Genomic DNA, 9801 nt, shown 5'->3' with positions numbered 1-9801 from the left:
TAATTGCAAGAATTCTCTATAATTAAACTGTTCTGAATTTGAGCTTTTGGTTTAATAAAATGAACAGCACAAATTTTCCAATAATTTAGCAAGTCCTCATTCAAAACCAATCTGACTTTAGAAACAATCACTCCCCAAACTGCCATATATGATGTATGCATCTGTCACAAGAGTATCTTACAAGTTGCTTCAGGAAAAGAACACTGGAGAACACTGTTCTCAGCCACCAACATGTACCCATATGGTTTTCAAAGCAGCCTAATAGGTTTTTTTGTCTTAAACAATCAACATGTTTTAGTAGTTCCATAAATCATAATACAGATGGTACTTTTTGACATCTTTCAGTCAGAGTTAAGCACTGTAGTCTGAGATGCCAGATGCCAATATGGTTTTTTAAGAGGAGGAGGGAGAAATAGCTTTATTTGGTTGCTGACAGAGTTCCTATAAACAAGTTGTGCGATTTTCTCTACTTCAAAATAAACCACATGTGAACATTAAGTTTAACAGCACCGGTTGTGTAGTCTGCCAGTGATTTTTGTTTGGTTGAAGGATGTTTTTGACATATAAACTCCACCCAGAAAAACCAGAACCACAGAAAAAAAGTTCATCTTCATGTGTTGGGGGAAAATACTTTGTGCAATATATGGGTTATTTTAAACCAGTGATTAAGGGAGTGAAAAATGCATAATATTTAAAGGTTATTCAGTACTGAGTTTATTTTACAAAAATCCAGAGGCATCTTCTTCTCAAGTAGACAGTAAGGCAATTCATCTTTTAGGATGATACTGGTGCAAGCTAATGGGCTTAAAAAAAAAGTACCATTGCCAAGAATGTAAGAACTACTTAATCTCAAGTGAAGACAAACAGTATATACATGTTCCTCCTCTGATCTCAGGAAATTGTAAGTTCCCTCCTAGGAGAGAGAAAGAATGTTGTGGTTAGGAATCCATTCCTAGGTTTTCTATGAATCAATCCATCATTCCATCAACAAATGTTTTGTACCAATAACTTCTTGAAAGATGAATTGCCTTACTGTTTCCTAAAACACTCGAGAAAAAATTGCCTCTGGATTTCTTTAAAGTAAACTCAGTTCTGAACAACCCCTAAATATGATGTCTTAGTACCAGCTACTATGTTAGGAACTGAGGAGATAAGGACAAATATGAAAACAATCTTTAGTCTCAAAGTTCAATGCTTGGCACATAGTAGGAGTTTAATAAATGCTTATTTTTTCCTTCTTACACAGACACAAAATATGTACAAAACAGAAAAAAGTTTATTGGGTGGAGGGAGGGTGGTGGAGTTGGGAAGAAGATACTTCCCTTAATCAATGAGGGTTCTGAAAAAAAATTTCCTTATTATTGTAGGTCTTTTTAAGTGAATACTGGATAAGTATTTATCAACAATGCTATAGAAAGGAATTTTGTTTAGGTCTCTGTTGCACTAGATGACAGAGATATAACTAGCAATTTTGATACCTGGGGTGAGAGCCACAAACAATTCCTGGTGCTACTAGTATAGAACGCCTAAGATTAACTTTTTTAAAAAAACTCAGTTCTGAGGGTAGAAGGCAGAGGGCCTTATACATATATTTGGCTCAAAAAGCCCAAATCTTCTCCTGACTTCTAGATGTCCTTCTATTCATCAGACATAAATTTCACGTCCAAATCTATGTTTTTGTGCTTTGCTTTGTATTTTCTAGAAGCAAGTTTCTCATAGTTCCTACTTCTCAGTCCCTATTGAGATAAAAGACTTGACCACTTCTCCTTAACTTAGTACTGTTCCTCTTAGAAATACTCTGTAAGACTAATTTTAAAGTGGAATAAATCACAAAATCAGTCTAGGAAGACTTTAATGGCATCCATGCTTGCCTTCTAAAATACCCAGTAAACTCCCATTTGACATGATGGATGGTATAATCAATCAATCAATCAATCAATAAACCTTCATTAAGTGCCTATTATATGCATAGGCTAGGTGCTAGAGGGAACAAACATAAAGCATCAGACAATTCCCTCTCTCACAATATACAGTGCAGATTTTTCTTAGAGAATTCATGTGTTTTTAATTAGAAATAGCAGAATGTTGACTTAGGTACTCATTAAACAAGCTGTCCAAAAGAAATAGGGCAAAGAGCCTCTCTCTTCTTGTTGGTCCTATAAAGATCATCGCACACAGTAGGTACAGGCCTAATCCACAGTCAGCAGGAGAATCTTGGTTGGAGACCATGGCTCTTAAAGATTTATTAACCGTCACCCTTCCTGATGGTAACACTATCTCTCCGAGTCATCCAAGTTTCATAACCTTGGAGCCATCTTTGATTCTTCTGTCTTACTCAACTCTCATGTCCAGTCAATTGCCAGGTTATAGATTTGGAGCTAACTGATTCATAGGGTCACAGATTTGGAGACATGATGGACATCTAATCCAAATCCCTCATTTTATTCATGGGGGAAAAGGAGAGGGATTGGAGTGAAGTGACTTAGACTAAGTCACGAAAGTCACAAAGAGTAGACCAGGATTCAAAACCAGGTCCCTTGACTTCCAATACAATGTCTTGCCACTGACATTCATTTAGCAAATAATTATTAAGCTTTTATTTTGTACACTAATCTTATTTCTACAGCACCCTTTTCTCCACTTGCAGTCTCTATTCAAATTCAGTTCCTTATTGCCTCTCACGCAGACTTTTGCTACAGCTCATAATCTTCATCTCTCATTCTCTTCCCTCTTCAATTCTACACACAACTGATAAGTTGTTACTTAAATACAGATCTAACCATGTTACCTTCATTACTCAAAAATTTCCATTGACTCCGTATTGCCTCTAAGATTAAACACAACTTGGCATTTAAAGCTCTCCATAAATGTTCCCATTTTTAATATTTCATATTATTTCTCATCAACTTTCTGTTACAGTAAATTGGTCTGCTAGCTAGGGAATTGCAGTGAATAAAGTTCTAATCCTGGATTCAGGAAGACCTAAGTATGAATTTGACCTCAGACACTTAATAACTGTGCAGGTAACTTATTTTTCTGCTTTAACTATTTGCTTCAGCTTCCTCAATAGTAATATGGGCAAAAGAATATCACTTACCTCCAGAGTTGTAAGAATTAATTGAGATATTATTTATGAAATGTTTAACACAGTGCCTGTTAAATAATAAATCTCCTTTTTTATTTGATTCCTTCCCTCCTCTCTCCTTCCCTCCCTCCTTTCTTCCCTTCCCTCTTCCTTTCATTCTTTCTTTTTTCCTTCCTTCCTTCCTTCCTTCCTTCCTTCCTTCCTTCCTTCCTTCCTTCCTTCCTTCCTTCCTTCCTTCCTTTTTCTTCACTTCCTTCCTTTCTTCCTTCTCTTCTTTCCTTCCTTTTTTCCATGAGCTGTTTAACCTATATAAGCTCCTATTTCTTGACTCCATGCAACTATGTAGATAGTCAGTATGCATTTTTGAAGCACCTACTGTATGTCAGGTCTTATAGTCTCCTTGGCTGGATGCACATCCTCTTCATCTAGTAATTTAGGTGGTACCTTTCATTTGAGAGCTTTCTTGACCTACCTAGTTATTAACCTTCTTTCCTTCTTTAAATTATTTTGCATTACTTTGTCTATACTTCGAAGTTTATTTATGAATCCCATTGTGTCCTTCCAACAGAATACAAAATAGATTTTTTGGGGAGGTGAAGTATTCTTTTATTATTGTGTTAATCCCCTTAGTGCCTAGCAAATAGAAGGTGCTTCATGCATCTTTGTGTGGTTGAGTTTGGCAGATGCTCTGGACCAGCTGATTCTTTCCTGCCCATGCTTCTGCCCTATTGAACCCCGCCTTGGAGTTCCTGGCTCCACGGAATGTGGAGTCCTGTGTGCCATTACTGATTTTATATCAGTGAGGCTTGCAGCCTGCTCTACAGCCTTCTTCCTCAGAGAACCAAAATGACATCATTATGATAGTTGAGTTAGTGTGTCCAATTGTGGCTGATCGGTCCAATATGAGCTTGGAATGCTCTGCCACAGGTGGGACACAGGTTGTCCCTGTGAGTTGGGGGTGGACTCTAAGCTTGCACATCTCACATTTTGGGGGGCTAATTCAATTCTCCCATAGAGCGTACTACCTACAACATAGGCAACTAAGTCCCAATCCACTGAAGCTTTCATAGAATCATAGATTTAGAGCTGGAAAAGATGCTAGAAGTCAGTCCAACTCTAATAGAGAAACTGTGCCCAAGAAAAACTAGTTTAGAGTCATACAATTAATCTGAGGAGTAATTTGAGTCCAAGTCTTCCTAACTCTAATACTGTTAAACACTGTGTAGGGGTATTAATTTTGCACTAGTTGTTCAGGAAAATGGTACAAATGAGCAAGGAAGATGAGCCACAGATAGTTCAATTAAGGAGCTGAGTTGGTAAGTCATATTGTGAAGGTAGTAGGGGCTACATAAATCATAAGAGAAGTAGCTCATTAATTCAAATAATAAGAAAATTATTTCCAACACTTGATTTTTCCTCCTTCTACCTTCACAGTATTGCTCATCTCCATCCCTTTTCTCCACTGAGGTGGGTGCCTCCATTGTAGTTCAGGCCCTCATCACCTTTTGCTTAGAGGATTTTAATAGCCTCCTAATTGATGTCTTTGCCTCTCTTAAATCCATCCTCTAGACTGAGGTCAAAGTGATATTCCAAAGGCACAAATCTGAACACATCATTCTCTCATTTTGGAAGTTCCAAGGGTGGCTCCCTATTCCCTTTATGATCAAATATAACCTCCCCTGGCCTTTCACAAACTAGCTCCAATCTACCTTTCCAAGATTTATTATACATTACTCCCCTTTCACATTTTATGACCCAACCAAATGGCCTTCTTACTATTCTTCTAATAAAACATTCACTCTCCCATCTGCATGTCTGTATTCCCACATATGGTACATACTTCTTCCTCCCTTCTATTTCTTAGAATTTCCAGTTTTTTTCAAAGCTCTTCTCAAGTACAACCTCTGATATAAGGCTTTTCTGGACTCTATCCTTTTTTTCCAGCTACTTGTAACTTCCCCAAAATATTACCTTCTACTTATTTTCTATTTACTTATATGTATCCATATTATCACCCTATATTGATTGTAAGATCCTTGAAGATGAGGATTGTTTTGTCTTTGATATCCCCAAATCATATTTGGCAGAAAGTCATAGGATCATACTTGTAAAGCTGAAAAGACCCTTATTGACATTTCAAATGTGGAAACTGAGGCCCACTGAAATGATTTGCTAAAATAATTAGTCAGCAATATAGGTAGGATTTAATAAATGTTTGCTGATTGATTCAACAATCAGCTATCTGGTGATGAATAAATATTAAGAACAAAAGGAGCTTAGAGATGGGAGATCAATGAATCCAGAAGCAATATTTCAGTCAATGCCATCGATGACTATTATTGATTGCCTGCTGTACACCTTGCTTGATCTGCCTTTTTAATCTATATTGTACACTCAAGTATGGTGACAAGGACTTGGTCTTTTCAGTGCTTTGTAGGTTTCCTTGTGCCCCATTCTTATAGAAGTAAATCCAATGCCAATTACCCTGCTCAATAAGTATTAATTGAATTAAGCTGCTGAAGCATTCATCATTTTAAAAGGTATTCAGACACTACCCTGGAACATTTCAAAATGGGGCCAGATGACTCAGTTATACTTCCCAAACATCAAGCATATTTATGTGACAGAGCTATTCATGGCATCCTCAGATAAAAGATTACTTGTATTTCCATGTCTCTTTTCTGCTTCCACTGACCAAGTATTTGACCCAGGAATCAAATCTTAGAGACTTACTCCTATTTTATAGTATAGGTCCTCTATAGCAGATCATCAAGACACCATATATTCATCCAACCATTTACAAAACAAAATTCATTTAGTTATAGTGTCAGGAATCCCAGGACAGAAGCCCTACACAGATAAATAAATGACAAGGTTAGTCATTCCATTTGTCATAAATTCCACTTGACATGGTTTAATGACAATTTTATTTTCTGAGTTTTAACCTATTTCATCAGCAGATCAACCTACTAATTCTTAGTCTTTCTCCTCAGGAACATTTAGTTCTTTCTAACTACATTTTACATCTGACCTATGACTCCAGATCAAAAATCGTCCAGTCCTTTGTTACCTATAAAACCCACCATTAGTTATTTTTCTCAGATTCTGCACTTCAGAAATCCTCTTCTTTTTCTTTTAGGGCAAATTCCATCAGCACTCTATTCTCCCATTCTTGACTTGGTTTAGAATTTCTTTTTTTTTAATTAAAACTTTTTATTTTCAAAATTTGTGCATGGATAATTTTTCAATACTGACCCTTGCAAAACTTTGTGTTTCAAATTTCCCCCCTTCCTCCCACCTCCTCCCCTAAATGGCAAGTAATCCAATATATATTAAACAGGTGCAATTGAATTTCTTAATCAATTCTTTTCTTCCTTGCCTTGGCTTAGAATTTCTTAATGAATTCTTTTTCTAAAAAAAAAAAAATAATAATAAATGAATTATTTTTCTCCTCCATTTACTGCTGCCCTTAATGGTAGCAATCTTTGCCAGTTGTTTTCTTGACCATCTACAAACAAATGCTCATTCTCAAAAACACTCACTTGATCCTACCATTTCTCCAAATTATAATCCTATATCTCTCTTTCCTTCAACAGTCTAAGGGATGATTATTTAGAGTCAAAAATTGGAAAAAGAAAGAAGCCACTGGCCCCACTTGGTACCCAGTATAAGATACCCATTTCTAATCCTTCGGGTTCTCCTCTGGGAGAGAAATGGTTCCAAGAATCCAAATTCCTATGATAGGGCATGCTAATTATATGACTTTGGGCAAGTTATTTAATAGGAATAATCCCATTTACACTGCACCTTGTTTGCAAAGTTATCTGCCTATCTATTTACCTATCTATTATCATTTATCTATATCTATCATCTATCTCTCTATCTTTCTATCTCTCTTTCTATCTATCACCTATCTATCGAATTTAACTTTTACAACATCATAGTAGGATTATTATCTCCATTTTGCAGATAAGGAAATTGAGACCAAGAGAGGTTAAGTGACTTTCCCAGGTCACACAGTTAAATGCCTATAACAATAAGTGAATTCAGGTGTTTTAGAGTCCAAGATTAGCATGAAAAGGACCTCAGCTCCTTTTCTGTAAAATGATGGTGGGAGTATGTGGGTGCATATGAAATACATCCATGGATGAAATAGACTGGATTCATTGGATGATTTTAAGACATCTACTAGATAAGATAGAAGGAGATAGGACAGATATCGGAGATAAAATGCCATTTTGGAAAACAACAGATAGAACAAATTGGACTGACAATGCAAGTGGAACAATGTGAGATAAGTTTGGGAAGTTGGATAAGTTGGAGCCAGGGTGTGGAGGGTTTTAAATACCAGGCTATTCTAGGAGCTACAGGGATCCATTGGAGGTTTTGGAGTAGGGGAACCTATGCAGCAGGATGATTTTTTTTTTTTTTTGGCCAATCTTATGGAGAGAGAGGATACAAGAGTCAGGGGGACCAGTAAGGAAGTTATTACATCCATTGGAGAGCCTAAACTAAGCAATGGTTCTATGAGTGGATGAAAGGGCATGGATGAGAGAATCATGTTGAGAAAGTAGACTTAACATTATTTGGCAATTAATTACATTTGGAGGACTGATGGGAAAAAGAATATTCAAGGATAACACTAGACTGTAAATCTGGGTCCCCAGAAGGTCCTTTAGTAGTTGGATAACCTCTTCTATTTTGGATTATGTTAAGTTTGAGATTCAGAAAGAACTTCCATGTGCGGTTGTCTAGAAGGTAGATGGCAATGAGGGATGTGTTTATGAGAGAGGTCAGGACTGGGAGATAACTTAAGAGAAGATTGCCTTTCAAGCTGTCCTTGAGGGAGATAGTTGATGTTCATGGTATTTCAAAGGGCAAGTTCTGTCTACAGACCCCAGTGATACACCTTGCTGGACTGAACAACTCTATATTATCTTTGATTCTAACTCAGCTACTCTCTTGTCTACCTTACGTTTGGGACCCTGTTCCTGACCTTGACCACATCTAGTCTCTATAACCTCTTCAGCTTTGATCTCTGTTTCCTCTCACCAGCTGCTCCTCTTACTGTTCATTCATTAGCACCTAACAAAGCTAGAGGAGATACAAAATTAATAAAGACATGGATCCACTTGGCCCCATGGAGCTTACAGTCCAATAGATCTGAATTCCTTGAGACTGACCTTTTGTGTTTCTTAGAGCACAGGCCACCCAATCTTTATTAAGAGGTCTTTCATATGTCACATTCATTTATCTCTTCACTTCCTCTATTCTCCTACCCCATTTGCCAGTCATCAATAATCAATCAATAATAATAATGTCATCTGTGCAAGGAACTTTGTGGCAGTACCAGTTAAAACAAAGTAAGACCCACCATTTCCCTTTAAAAGATAATTATTTAGGATATAATTGTTTTTTCTTTTCTAAAAAGATCTCCAGGGATGGAAATGTCAGAGCCTCCCACACAAGTCCATTCCAAAGAGACAGAATGTACTTTTCAGGTATTTATTCAAAAACCAAATAAGTGTTTGTTCCAGGGATGTCTAATGGACAGAGTAAATGTTAGCAGAGGAGAATGGATTGTGATCAAGATGTTAACTAAGATAGCAGAGGACATGGTATTGAAAGACAACCAAAGTATTTACGGAAAGTTCTTTGAGGATATTTCCAAATAGGAAATTAAGTTTGCAAATGCAGCATAGCATGTCCTAATCAATCTTAGTCATATGGAAGATAGGTTAGACTTCTGCTTGGTTTCAGAAAGAAGAAATGTGGCCATTAGAAAGGTTGATTTTACCTCAGGAGAAGAGGAAACTATTATAACTTGGGCTCTCTCTTTACTTGTGGCTACCTGGGTCATGGAGTAATGTGTATTTATTAAAATGTTTGTAGCAGCTCTTTTTGTGTTGGAAAGAAATTGGAAATGAGTGGATGTACTTCAACTAAGGAATGGCTGAAAAAGTTGTGGTATATAATGTAACAGAATATTATTTTTCTATAGGAAATGATGAATTGGCTGATTTCAGAAAAGTCTGGAAAGACTTACATGAACTGATGCTCACTGAAGTGAGCAGAATTAGAACATTATATACAGTAACAGCAAGATTATGTGACGATCAACTATGATAAACTTAACTCTTCTCAGAAATGCAATGATCCAAACCAATTTCAATAGACTTGGGATAGAAAAATGCCATCTGAATCCAGAGAGAGAGTGACAGAGTCTGTGTACAGATCAAAGCCTACTATTTTCATCTTTTTTTGCTTTTTTCTTTCTTGTGATTTTCTCTTTTGTTCTGTTTTTTCCTTTCACCACACGAATAATATGAAAATAAATATGTTTAAGATGATTGTGCATGTATAGCCTATATCAGATTGCTTCCTGTTTTGGGGAGGACAAGGTAAGGCAGGGAGAGTTTGGAACTCAAAATTTACAAAAATGAATATTAAAAACTATCTTTACATGTAACTGGAAAAATAAAACACTACTGAAATTTTAAAAAGAAGATATTTATATTTATCTCAGTGTTTAAACAGCTAGAGATCCTCTCAAGCTAGAAAAGTTTCAAGTATTGGACTAGGATTGGATTGTAAGCCTATTATCTAGGGATTAGCATAATTATATTCAACAGTTTGTACAAGAGGGGAGGCAATATGATATATTTGAGAGGTAATTGAACTTAGAGATAGGAGATTGGAGATAGATGGGTTCAAAT

The sequence above is a fragment of the Antechinus flavipes genome, chromosome 3, assembly GCF_016432865.1.
Source record: "Antechinus flavipes isolate AdamAnt ecotype Samford, QLD, Australia chromosome 3, AdamAnt_v2, whole genome shotgun sequence".
Classification (NCBI taxonomy): Eukaryota; Metazoa; Chordata; class Mammalia; order Dasyuromorphia; family Dasyuridae; genus Antechinus; species Antechinus flavipes.
This window is presented reverse-complemented; position numbering follows the sequence as displayed.